Source organism: Asparagus officinalis, chromosome 7, assembly GCF_001876935.1.
Source record: "Asparagus officinalis chromosome 7, Aspof.V1, whole genome shotgun sequence".
Classification (NCBI taxonomy): Eukaryota; Viridiplantae; Streptophyta; class Magnoliopsida; order Asparagales; family Asparagaceae; genus Asparagus; species Asparagus officinalis.
In genome coordinates, this window is record NC_033800.1 from 146,312,715 (window position 1) to 146,325,602 (window position 12,888).

Sequence of the window (12,888 nt, forward strand, 5' to 3'; positions counted from 1 at the left end):
AGGGATAAGTCAACGCCTAACACGCGTTGCTGGTTTAGTCTATTCCTGTGAAAAAGACGAAGTCTACGTATTTAATATCGTAGTACTAAAAGAGTTAACTCTTTTAGCATAACGTTACATGTGGAACGGACTTAAACAATCTGCATGCAAGCCCGATTCAAACAGTAATCGGTAAAGGTACCTCAAATCCGTTGAAGGCTGAGGATATGCCAAAAATCCTGAGTCAGCGTCTAACACGCGTTGCCGGGTAGTCTACTCCCGTGAGAAAGAAGAATTCTACGTATTTAATATCGTAGCACTAAAAGAGTTAACTCTTTTAGCACAACGTTATATGCAGAATGGGTCTAAACAATCTGCATGCTGGCCTGACTCAAACGGTAGTCAAGCCCCACTCAAACAGTAGTCGGTAAAGGCTAATCAAACCCGTTGATGGCTGAGAATTTGCTAAAAATTCTATAAATGTGAGTCATTAACGTATCAGCTTCATTAGTTGGTCTCATCATTTGAGAATACAACATCTTCAAGATAAGATCCATATCTGCAGACGAAACAACTTTAATAGTTGGCCCTGCAGCCTAAAATTTAGGATCGTCACGCTCCAATGCCTTAAGAGCTTAAACTGTGTATACTCCAGCAAATGTACGAGTATAAACTGTGTTAACGCCAGTCAACGCGTTGCGATGAAAGTCAACGCCGATCGATACAAAACCCTAAGGCCAACGCCGAGCAACGTGTAGCCCTAGGTCAACGCCGGTCAACGCGTTACGACAAAGATAATTAGTTCAAAGTCAACTCAATGACACGAGCCAAAACTAACTCACCAATTCCAATTCAAGACTTCGACAATGGTCAGATGATAAACGCAGCGCCGGAAGAACTTTATCTATTCAACAAAGCACTGGATAGATTGAAGGCTGAAGAAGTCAACAATTAAAGCAGTTCACAGGTCCTTTCACACCGACTGAAGGTTGGGCCTATCACATCCAAAGCATTCCAGACTCCCCTGTGAAAGAATGAGTCTGAAATACTTTGGAGGGGGTATCTGTAGACGTCTAAAAATACCTATAGGTATCCATACGCAGCTCGAGATAGAGAGAATGTGATGAACGCCATTATCTAAGTCTAGAGGATTATCCGACACCGATGAACACATGAAGCAAAATGGCGAACCAAATAACTTGTGCGCTCACCGGCCACCTCCAAGTGACCCATGTACTCACTAGCCACCAAATGGTCGCAACAAATGGCCTGCACGCTCATCGGCCACTAAAACAGCGTACAGATCAACGAAACGATGAAATACGCGTAACGACGAAACAAGTCAAAACCCGGAAAACCAATAAAAGCCGCTGGCGGCCGAGGCACATCAAAACGACTCAGCCGAACCAGTGGTTCGGCCCAAAGCCAGATTACCAGAAGGTGACTCGGCGGCCGAGCCACCAAATGGTGGCTCGGCCATGGCCGAGCCACCAGGTGACAGTTCGGCCAGAAATGTAATTTTTCGATTTTGACGGTTTTTCTTGGGATTTGTTTGTTCCTGGACGTTCCAACTGATCTGATACCATGGTTATTCAGTTCTCAACTGAAGATAGAGAAGAATCCCTTGTTCTTATCCAAATACTCCCTCCCGAAGCTTATAAATAGGAGCTCGGGTGCTCATTTCAAGAGGAGGAGATCAAGAGGGCGAAGCGCCGCCGGATTGGAGAGTGGAGCCACGAATTTACAGCAAGGGTTAGCAGATCTTGACGATCTCCTACGCATAAAGAGTGGAGTTCGAGAGATCTGAGACCCGTCCCCTATTCCTCCGGATTTAAGCTGGGTCTTAAATCCCGAGAAGAGTCGTGATTTTTCTTAGTCAAAATCTCCGCTACTGCAATCACTTCCTTCGTGAAGAGAGAGCATTGATCACCAATCTGTCAACCGGATCTGATCCGTGGCGGTCCATGGATATTAACGTCCTTAGCACAGGCAAAGATCCCACGCAAGCAGCGGGTAATAAACGTCCGTTGCGCTGTTTGACAAGAGTTGTAATCTTTATTTTCATTGTGTAAAGAAGATCTTATAAAAAGATCGACTTTCTTTCTTTTTTTTTGAACTTATTGTAATGGCTAAAATTGTAATGAGTTCGTCACTAATGAAAATATCAACTTTTGACCCAAACAGCGAGCATTTGAGGGAGGCATCTCATCGCTACCGTGAAGAACCCAGAATTAAACAAAGGGGAGAATCCAGATCAATTCTCCTCTCTTTTGTAATCGGAAATCCAAATTGTAATTAAGATTAAAGGAATACAGATCAATTTTCCTTCATTCTTTTTACTACGAATTTTCTACCAAACAAAAGATGGCGACTCTGCTGGGGATGAGCTTCTCTGACAAAGAAGTGGTAGCACAATCTGACGTTCATCTCATTGGAACAACCGTCTAAACCTTTTGACAAAGGCTTGTCATGAAATCCAATACAGAATCTGGTATATACCGTGGAACTTCGGGGCGCTACCCTGAACCCCGCCGGGGGGTAGTCCATCCCCCTCGAACCCCCCGACCAGGGGCGAGACCCTCCGAATACTCTGCGTAGTACGACTAGATTGAGGGGTGGATATAAGAAGTTCATGGATTCAAGGCATCTCAATCAGATCCATCTTCACCAAGAGCCAGTCCTGTCCAATAATGGACTGGGGGTTCTAATTCAAACCTCACGATCAGTGAGTAGTTCTCCTCGAATCTTCACAACAGATTTGAGAAAGTTCATATCGAGAGATAGACCGATGCAACAAGTCATTCGTTCATTCTAATATGAACGACTGATTCCTACGGTCCTCTCGGGATGTCAATGCTGCTCATATGCGGCCAAACTGTTGGTGTTCGACCAATTTACGAACATTACTTTGCCCAAACAACGACAACGTTCTTACAGGAAGAAGTCTCCAGAGACTAAATATCCTGGGGTCACTATCAATGTGATCGGCAGAGGGAAAGCCTCAGGTCCTAGTTTTGATGACTCTGAGACAAGTCGTTCACCGACCGTCAGAGAAATCGCTAACGAGTTTGAAGGAGTCTACCAACGTAGTCGGACGCGAACATGAGCCATTCTCCCTGTCAACTATCGAAGGTTAGCCAGAGGAACTAATTCCGGTGATGAACACTCAGCCATTACTGAGTCCCAATCATCAAGCTCTTTTGTTGAACATGATAGCTCCGCTTATATGATGGGAAACCATGAAGATCTCACGAAGAGACTTGATGAGTAGGAGGCCATGATCAAATCTCAACAGGGGGCCATCAATAAACTCTTGGCCCTGATGAATCAAATCATTGCAGACAAGTTCAAATCTCAGAAGATAGATTCGCCACCTAGGCAAGAATCCTCTCGAAGAGGAAAAACGTCTTCATCCCGACTTCACACAAGCAAAGGGAAGGAAAAAGTGGTTGATGGTGTTGCCTCTGATCAAGAAGCCCACAACCTAAAATCTTCCTCTGATGAAGGAAGAGAGACAGAGAACGAGCAGAATCTCCAGTCTGCCAAAATAGAAGAATTGGAAGTCCGCCTCAATGCCATTGCTAACAGAAGCGAGCTCCAAGATGAGGGAGTTACCAGGCCCTATCCTGCCGAATGGGATGCAGCCCCTTATCCTCCAAAGTTTGAGGTCCTGACGTTACAAACTTTTGACGGTACGGGATCACCGAACCAACATATCTATTATTTCAAGTCACAGACTGGGAATGTGATATCAAACGACGCCATACTGGTTCAATTGTTCATTGGCACCCTCAAGGAAGTTGCTTTTGAATGGTTCAGGAATCTACCTGCTGGATGTATCCAAAAGCGGGTAGATCTAGAGAGACTATTCCTGTCAAGATTCTTTGAAGAGGTGATACGAGTTGCCGTGCGAACACCTTTGATCGCGGAATTATCAAAGGTGGGTAGAGGAGAAAATAATAAGAACATAAGAATAACTCAGGTTTTAGGCGAAGGAAAATACCTTCTCTAGATTATGAGTATGCAATTTACAATCCCTCACAATCTCACTCTAGAATTGAAGAACAGGCTCTCCAAATCTTAATTACACTTTTAATCTCTCTTGATTAAACTCTTTCTGATTGTTTTAAACCCTAAAACAATCCCTTATATATGTGTACAAACGAGGATGATAAAGTGGTAAATAACCAAACCCAACCCAAACAGGAAAACGCGTAAATAGAGTCCTTAACGAATCTGAAAAACTCTGATGAGTCGACTCATGACTGAGATGAGTCGACTCGTCCAAAACTAGACAGAACTCAAGACCAGCAATGAGTCGACTCATGACTAAGATGAGTTGACTCATGACCTCGTATGAGTCGACTCATAACTGATGAGTTGACTGGTCAGAGACTAACTGCAAACTGAGCTTAGTTTCATGAGTCGACTCATGACAGGCATGAGTCGACTCAACCTGATGAGTCGACTCATGTACATGTATGAGTCGACTCACAAGCTGAAATCTGGATACTTTGACTCTTCGATTCGCTGCCTTGTTTCTCGCTCCAACCTGCGTTCCCTTGTACTATTTGACACCTCTATTCTCATGCTATCATGAGAATCATCTATTCTCAAGCTTCCATGAGGATCGCTAAGTTCCGAAGAGAAGATACACCTGTATCATGGGTCCCCTTTTTAGGAACTTGAAGTCCTGTTCAAGTTAGAACTTCAGTTGAGGAAACTCGCGAGCCCCTCCTTCTCTGTTGAACCATTTAGCCTTGCTAGGAACTTGACCTTGACGTCCAATTAGAAACGACTCCTTTATTCCCCGTCTTGTCGTAGTCGTCTTTCGCTCCAAAATGTAATCTTCCTTCAGCGGCTCCTCTCTATCAAATCACAAGTCGTCAACATGTGGCAAGATCATCTTGTCATCACCTTCATCATCCAGTAATGGAGGCTCAAACAACTTCAAGTACTCGACATTGATAACCGAATACATGCCTAAGTAAGGTGGTAAATCGAGCTTGAAAGCGTTGTCGCCAATCTGATCGAGAATTCGAAATGGACCATAACGTATCGGTTTCAACTTCTTCCCTTCTCATTTGAGCCTCTCCTTACTCAATTTTAGCCACACCATATCAGACGCTCCAAAGTTACAAGGAACCCGATGTTGATCATGTTTTGCCTTGTACCTTGCTTGTGACTTCTTCAACTGTGCTTCAACCGAGGCATGAATATGTGCAATCTTCTCCAGAAATCGTTGAGCATGTTGCCTTTCATTCCCCTCCTTGCCGTCCGTCGTAGCTTCACTCGAAAACACAAGATCAAACAGACTAGGCGGTAAGAATCCATAACAAGTCTCAAACGGTGACTTTCCCGAAGATCCATGAATCGCCCGATTAAAAGCAAAATGCAAATATGGTAAGCTCTCATCCCAAGTCTTGGGATACCTGGAATTATACCCCCGCAACATATGCACCATAGTCCGGTTGACTATCTCCGTTTGTCCGTCTGTTTGTGGATGAAAGGTCGTGCTCTTCTTCAATTTAGTGTCCATAAAACTCCACAAAGAATCCCAAAAATATCCGAGAAAATGGCTATCCCGATCCGAAATTATCAAACTCGGCAACCCAAAATGCTTCCATACATGCTCGAAGAACAACTGTGTTGCTCCCGCTCCCGTCACGGTCTTCTTACAAAGAATCAAAAACACCATCTTACTGACCACCACAACGTACAAATAGTCATGCCCACGCTTGGTAGTCGGCAACCCTCCTAGAAAATCCATAGATATGCTCTCCCATGGCCTAGAAGGAATCGGTAGTGGTAGGTACAATCCCCTCTTCCTGTTAGAAGCTTCGAAATACAGCATAACTTACACCCTCCAACATACTTGGTCACATCATCAAGCACCCGTGGCCGAAAAACATGTCGCCGTAGATTGAGAAGCGTCTTCTGAATTCTAAAATGCCCTTGCACACGCGAGGTATGTGCTTCCCGAATCCACTGCAACCTATCACCATCCTCCGGAATACATAGTGATGTTCCACGATACAACAAGCCATCTTCTCCAAGTGCACACTCCCCCCTTTGACCAGCCTTTGCCTGCTCGAACACACTACCAAAATCTCTACTGGATGCGTACAGATGTACATAATCCAAAGAAACCAAGGGCTGAATACGCGTCGCCACCAATAAAGCCCTCACCGGCGGACGAGATAACATATCGGCAAACTTGTTTGTCGCCTCCTTCTTGTATCTAATGATGATGTTGAAAGCCATCAAATATGGCATCCACTTCATGTGTCGTGCCTGCTGTAGCTTTGTCTGGGCATGTAAGAACTCCAACGGCTTGTGATCCGAGTGCACAACCACCTCTTTCCCCAACAAGTACACCCTCTAATGCTTAATCGTCTGATAAAGTGCATAGCACTCCTTGTTATAGGTCGGGTAGTTCGCAATAAAACCCGTAAACATCGCAGAATGGTATTCTACTGGCTTCCCATCCTGAATCAACATTGCACCCATCGCATAACTAGACGCGTCAGTCTCCACCTCGAAAGTCCGCTGCAAATTCGGCAAAGCTAACACCGGTGCCTCCGAGATCTTCCTTTTTAGTAACTAAAAAACCTCCTCATGCGTCCTTCCCCACTCGAACTGAATCTTAGCCTTTGTGAGGCCATGTAACGGTGCCGCATAAGTCGAAAAATGTCGAATGAACTTGCGTAAATACTGGCAAGCCCCTATGAAGCTTCTCACCTTAGTCACTGTCTTCGGCATCGGCCACTTCGTGATCACCGCCACCTTACCCGGATCTATCCTCCTCTGGCCCTTCCCCATGATGAAGCCGAGATACACCAACTCGTCCTTCCCAAACTCACACTTCTTCCCGTTGAGCTTTAGCTATCCGTCCTGCAACACTCTAAACACTTTCTACACATGAACAAGATGCTCCTCCTAGGTCCTGCTGTACACCAAAATATCATCAAGGTACACAATCACAAAATCCTCTATGAAAGGTCGTAACAAATCATTCATGAGCCTCATAAAAGTTGTCGGAGCATTGCATAACATTCATGAGCCTCATAAAAGTTGTCGGAGCATTGCATAACCCAAACGGCATCACCAACCACTCGAACATGCCATGTTTGGTCTTGAACGCCGTCTTCCAAGTGTCTTCCTCCCGAATCCTCACCTGATGATAGCCAGACTTTAGATCCAACTTCGTGAAGAACCTTGCTCCCTCTAAGTGGTCCATAAGATCATTAATCTGTGGTAGTGGGTAACGATTCTTGATCGTTATCTTGTTGAGCGCTCGATAATCCACACACATGCGCCAGCCTCCATCCTTTTTGGGCACCAATAACACCGGCGACCCACAAGGTGAACAACTCGGCACTATCACTCTCGTCTCCAAGAGCTCCTGAACCTGTTTCTTGATCTCCTCGTACTCCTGTACTGATGTGCGGTATAGGCCTATGTTTGGCAAGGAACTCTCACCGATCAACATAATCTCATGCTCTACACCTCGCCGTGGTGTAGTCTCGTGATTTCCGCAAACAAGTCTGCATACTTGGCCTTCAAACTATCAAGATCTCCTTCCTAAAGCTTGCTCAAGGTGGACAAGCATATCCTACTCAGCTGCTCTTCATAATGCCGAATGAACAATAAAATGAACTTCCTGCCCGCATTCACCAACCTCTTAGCCTGAGTTACCGTCACCAAACTCGTCTCTTGCGGAAGAGATGCCGAACAAAAAATAAATTGTGCGCCATCTTTGGTGAACGTATACTTTTGGGCCAGCCGATCATATACCGCGTGTCTATCCTACAAGTAAGGACTGCCCAAAATAACTTGGCAAACATCCAACGGAACCACGTCGCATGTGACCTCATCAATATACGACTCATGGAGTGTAAATCTGAACGTACACTGGTTCACCACACTCAATCCCGCTTCCTTCTGAATCCACCCTAATGGATAGGGCTTCGGATGTCTCACCGTCTTCAATCCCAGCTTCTGTATCAACGTCTCAGATATCAGGTTCTTCTGACTCCCTGTATCTACAATGGCATCCACCAAGCTAGTCTTGACCTGCAACTTCAAAACAAAGAGCTGCTCCCTCGGGTCGTCGTCTTCTTTCGCGGCCTTTTTCCTCGCCATAAGGTTGAGGCTGCTGTTGGGCTCTGTCATCCCAGGGACCTCCTTCGGACCCTGCGCTATCACGTATTCTTTATTTTCCTCCTTCTTCTTTAACCCTTTCGGCTTCAGATGAGGGTACTTCTCCCAGCAACGATCAGCCACGTGCCCTGTCTGCTTGCAGTGATTGCATGTCAATCCTGTCTTCCCCGAATCACCCTTCTTCTTCTCTTCCTTATGTTGAGAGCCACTAGACTTGCCTCCCGATTGTTTGGAATCTCCCTTCATTTCGTTGCTCTTCTTATGTTTGCCCTCAATGGCAATTGCCTTCACGCTCGCTTCTGCAATCATCTCGACTGTGAACAGCTTCATCTCCTTACGGATGTAATCATTCAGCCCCACCATGTACTTCATAAAGATGGAGTACTCGTCCGTTGCGATATTTAGGACCATCGCCTGCTGCTGGAACTCCGTCGTGTACTCTTGAACGGTCTGATTGAACCTTTGGCGCAAGCCGTACCACTTGTACCAACGCTCCTCAAGGAACCCCACCGGATAGAACTGCTTCCTAAGTAGCTCCTTAAATTTGTTCCACGACGTTGCCTTCTTCTCCTGTTTTCAATAGGATTTCCACCACGTCAACGCGTGTCCTGAAAGCTTCAATGTCGCGAACACGATCTTCTCCTTGGATGAATATCCGTAGAGGGTGAAGTACATCTCCATACGCTCAATCCAATCATCAAGCTTCTCCACATTGACACTCCCATTATAGACAGGAATCTCCACTTTGAAATCTATCTTTAAATTTTGGTAATTATTTTTACCCCATTGATGTCCAGCAGTCCTAACAGTCTCAGTTCCTCCATCTGAATTAGACTTCTCGCTCTCTTCATCAGACTCGACAAGTTTCTTCTTACCCTTCGAAGAAGATTCCTCCTTTTTGTCCCCTTTGTTAATGAGACCTACGAGCTGACTGAGCGTCGAACCAATCGTCTCGATCTGCTTTTCCATGGAATCAAGTCTTGTTAAGTTATCTGCTTCAGACATATTCTCTTTCCTTAAATCTTAGGCTCCTTCCAAGGAAGTAAGGATCTCGCTAAGCTTCTTGTACTGTGATCGAGTAAGGACCATACACAGGATGCCCCTTCACCAGATCTGATGCTCTGATACCAACTTGATACAAGTTGCCGTGCGAGCACCTTTGATCGCAGAATTATCAAAGGTGGGTAGAGGAGAAAACAATAAGAACACAAGAATAACTCAGGTTTTGGGTGAAGGAAAATACCTTCTCTAGATTATGAGTATGCAATTTACAATCCCTCACAATCTCACTCTAGAATTGAAGAACAGGCTCTCCAAATCTCAATTACACTTTTAATCTCTCTTGATTACACTCTCTCTGATTGTTTTAAACCCTAAAACAATCACTTATATATGTGTACAAACGAGGATGGCAAAGTGGTAAATAACCAAACCCAACCCAAACAGTAAAACGCGTAAATAGAGTCCTTAACGAATTAGGAAAACTCTGATGAGTCGACTCATGACTGAGATGAGTCGACTCGTCCGAAACTGGACAGAACTCAAGACCAGCAATGAGTTGTTAGTCTTCTTGTTTTGATGATGACATCTTATTTTGATGATGATTTACAAACAATTTACTACTAATGTTGTTTGTCTAGTGTTTGTATATTCCTATGTATTGTAGACAAACAACGTAGTTGGAGGATGGATGGAATCGAGCCTTAACGATCATATCAAATGGAGGTTGGCGGAATTATGGAGTGAAACAACGTATAATTAAAAGTTAAAGATCAAGTTCAAGCTTCATCCGCATGTGTACCAAGTTGAGCATATTGAAGATCTCATAGCTTGGGTAAATTAGTTTAGGGTTTATATAATGTGTGTTAATTCTATAAAGCTCAAATATACACACACATATATATTTGTGATTTTCGTAACTATAAGTGTTTTTATGCAAAATAAGTTTTTGGACTATATTTACATCATAAACAACTTTTATTATGTCCATATAAATATTCCATAAGTTTTCAAAACTTGTTTTGAGTCAAAAATAACAATCACATGTTTTTCATATATACGTCTTTTAGTGCTTTTGCAGAATATAGTGTTTTTCACAAACTATAAATGTAAATTGAAAATTTCTTTTTCCAACATGTTTGTATGTATGATTATAAACTTTTCCCAAGATTTTACATTTTTTGGAAATTCTTTACTATTTTTAAAGAGCCTTCAAAAGTCAGATTTTGGACATGCACAGTGTCTGTGCATGTTCATAAGTCGACTTATCAGGTCTGATAAGTCGACTTATCAGGTCTGATAAGTCGACTTATGAACTAGCTTGGAATATGCATTTTTTCTCTGTTAAGTCGACTTGTTCTTAAAAGTAAGTCGACTTGTAATAAGTCGACTATAAGTCGACTTATAAACTCTCTTTCTGCATCTTATTTTCCTTCTGTCAAGTCGACTTGTGTAACCTGATAAGTCGACTTATATATAGCTGGTAGCACAGTAACAGCTAGTTTCCAGCTTTGTTTATGTTAATGTTTTTAAGGGTTTTGGTTGGATTTTTGGGCTGGTTTCTTCAAGCCTATAAATACCCATATGCATTAACTATTTCCAATCAACTAAGAGGTTTTTAACAAGAGTTTTCAAGTGTTTAAAAGTTTGCTTATTCTCAAGTTTGGGTTTGGTGTTTGTTTACAAAGGAGGAAGCTTACGTTGCCAATTGAGGGATTCACCCTCAATCTTCTTCATCCTCTCTTTGTGTTCATAGAGAAGTTTTCCTAACTCTATTCTCTAGCAAATTTGTTTTTGATTTTCATATCATCATTTATTGCTAGTTTGTTAATTGAGTTAGAAATTGTTTATACTCATATTATCACACACACCCTATTTGAGCTTGTAGCATTTCATACATCATATATTGGGTTGTGGGGTGTGATTTAGTGAGTGTGAGCTTCATTGTGTTCTCACTTGTTATTTGAGAACAAATCATTGTATCTAACTTTTATTTGTGAGAATCACTTGTAATACACTTGTACACCGAGAGAAGTGTGAGGCGAGACACGGGGTCGAATCCAATAGGAGTGGCATCGATTGACGAACCTAGGGAGAGGTTGTAATCGAGCACTTGAGGAGGAGGACACGGGGTAGGTTCCTACACTTAATGTGTAAAGTGTGATTACATAGTGTTTGTGTAGTGTGAGAGTTTTCGGTGATCTTATAAACCGAGTGTGTAGAAGTTCCGGCTTCCAAACCGGATTGTGATAGTGGATATCTCGTCGAGGTGAGGAGCGGGGACGTAGGTCGTGGTGACTGAACCTCGTAAACATATCGTGTGTTTATGTTTTGCTTAGCGTATATTTTATTCATCATTATTGTTCATATCCATATCATATTTCTTCTTGCAAGATCAAATTGATCAACATAATTTTAATTAGCTTTTAATTGGGATTAGATTAGCATAAGACCCTAATCACCCCCCCCTCTAGAGTCTAACATGAGTCGACTCATGACTAAGATGAGTCGACTCATGACCTCGTATGAGTCGACTCATAACTGATGAGTTGACTGGTCAGAGACTAACTGCAAACTGAACTTAGTTTCATGAGTCGACTCATGCTGTCATGAGTCGACTCAACCTGATGAGTCGACTCATGTACATGTATGAGTCAACTCACAGGCTGAAATCTGGATACTTTGACTCTTCGATTCTCTGCCTCGTTTCTCGCTCCAACATGTGTTCCCTTGTACTGTTTGACACCTCTATTCTCATGCTATCATGAGAAGTATCTATCCTCAAGCTCCCATGAGGATCGCTAAGTTCCAAAGAGAAGATATACTTGTATCAAGAGGATACAGAAGTCTCCATCCATACCCTTCTCGCCACTAAGCAGAAGAAGAGGGAGTCTGTCAAAGCCTTCGTCAAAAGGTTTTGAAACATGGCTCTGCGATGTCCGACAGGTATGGCACAGTCTACCCTAATGGAGACCTGTCGACATAATTTGTAAACCGACCTCCTAGCCCGAATAGGGATTGCAGAATGTCGTTTCTAGAGATAACTAATCTCTCAAAGCGAACAAGCTCAAAAGATTATTATCAGGATCAAAGCTGAAGAACAAAGTAGGCAGGATCAACCTGAGCAATCGGACCAAACCTAATCTTCTCAGTCAGAATGGGAAGATACTATGACCACTAAAGCCAATCCTCTTTAGTAGGATGGTAGGTCGAACAACTATCACGTTAATAATTACCTCTGATAGTCAAACTCATTAGATAATGGTCCACTAGGCGATGTGACATGTCTACCCTTTTCCCCCTGCACTTGTTCAAGACTGGGGGTTGGTTTATTTGTAGTTCATTCGATTATGAGTAATAAATTTTCTGAGTTGTCATGTTCAATAGAAAACCTCTGTCAACCATAAAATCTGTCAAAACTATCAAGTTAACAATACACCTCTGATAGTCCATTTCCTCCAAGTTCAATCTACCAATCCTCTTTAATAGGATGGCGGATCCACCAAAACTATCATGTTAATGATCACCTATAATAGTCTATTTCCTCTAAATTCAATCTACCAATCCTCTTCAATAGGATGGTGGATCCACCAAAACTATCATGTTAATGATCACCTCTGATAGTCCATTTCCTCCAAATTCAATCTACCAATCCTCTTCAATAGGATGTCGGATCCACCAAAATTATCACGTTATTAATTACCTATGATAGTCTATTCCCTCTAAATTCTCCTGCCAATCTTCTTC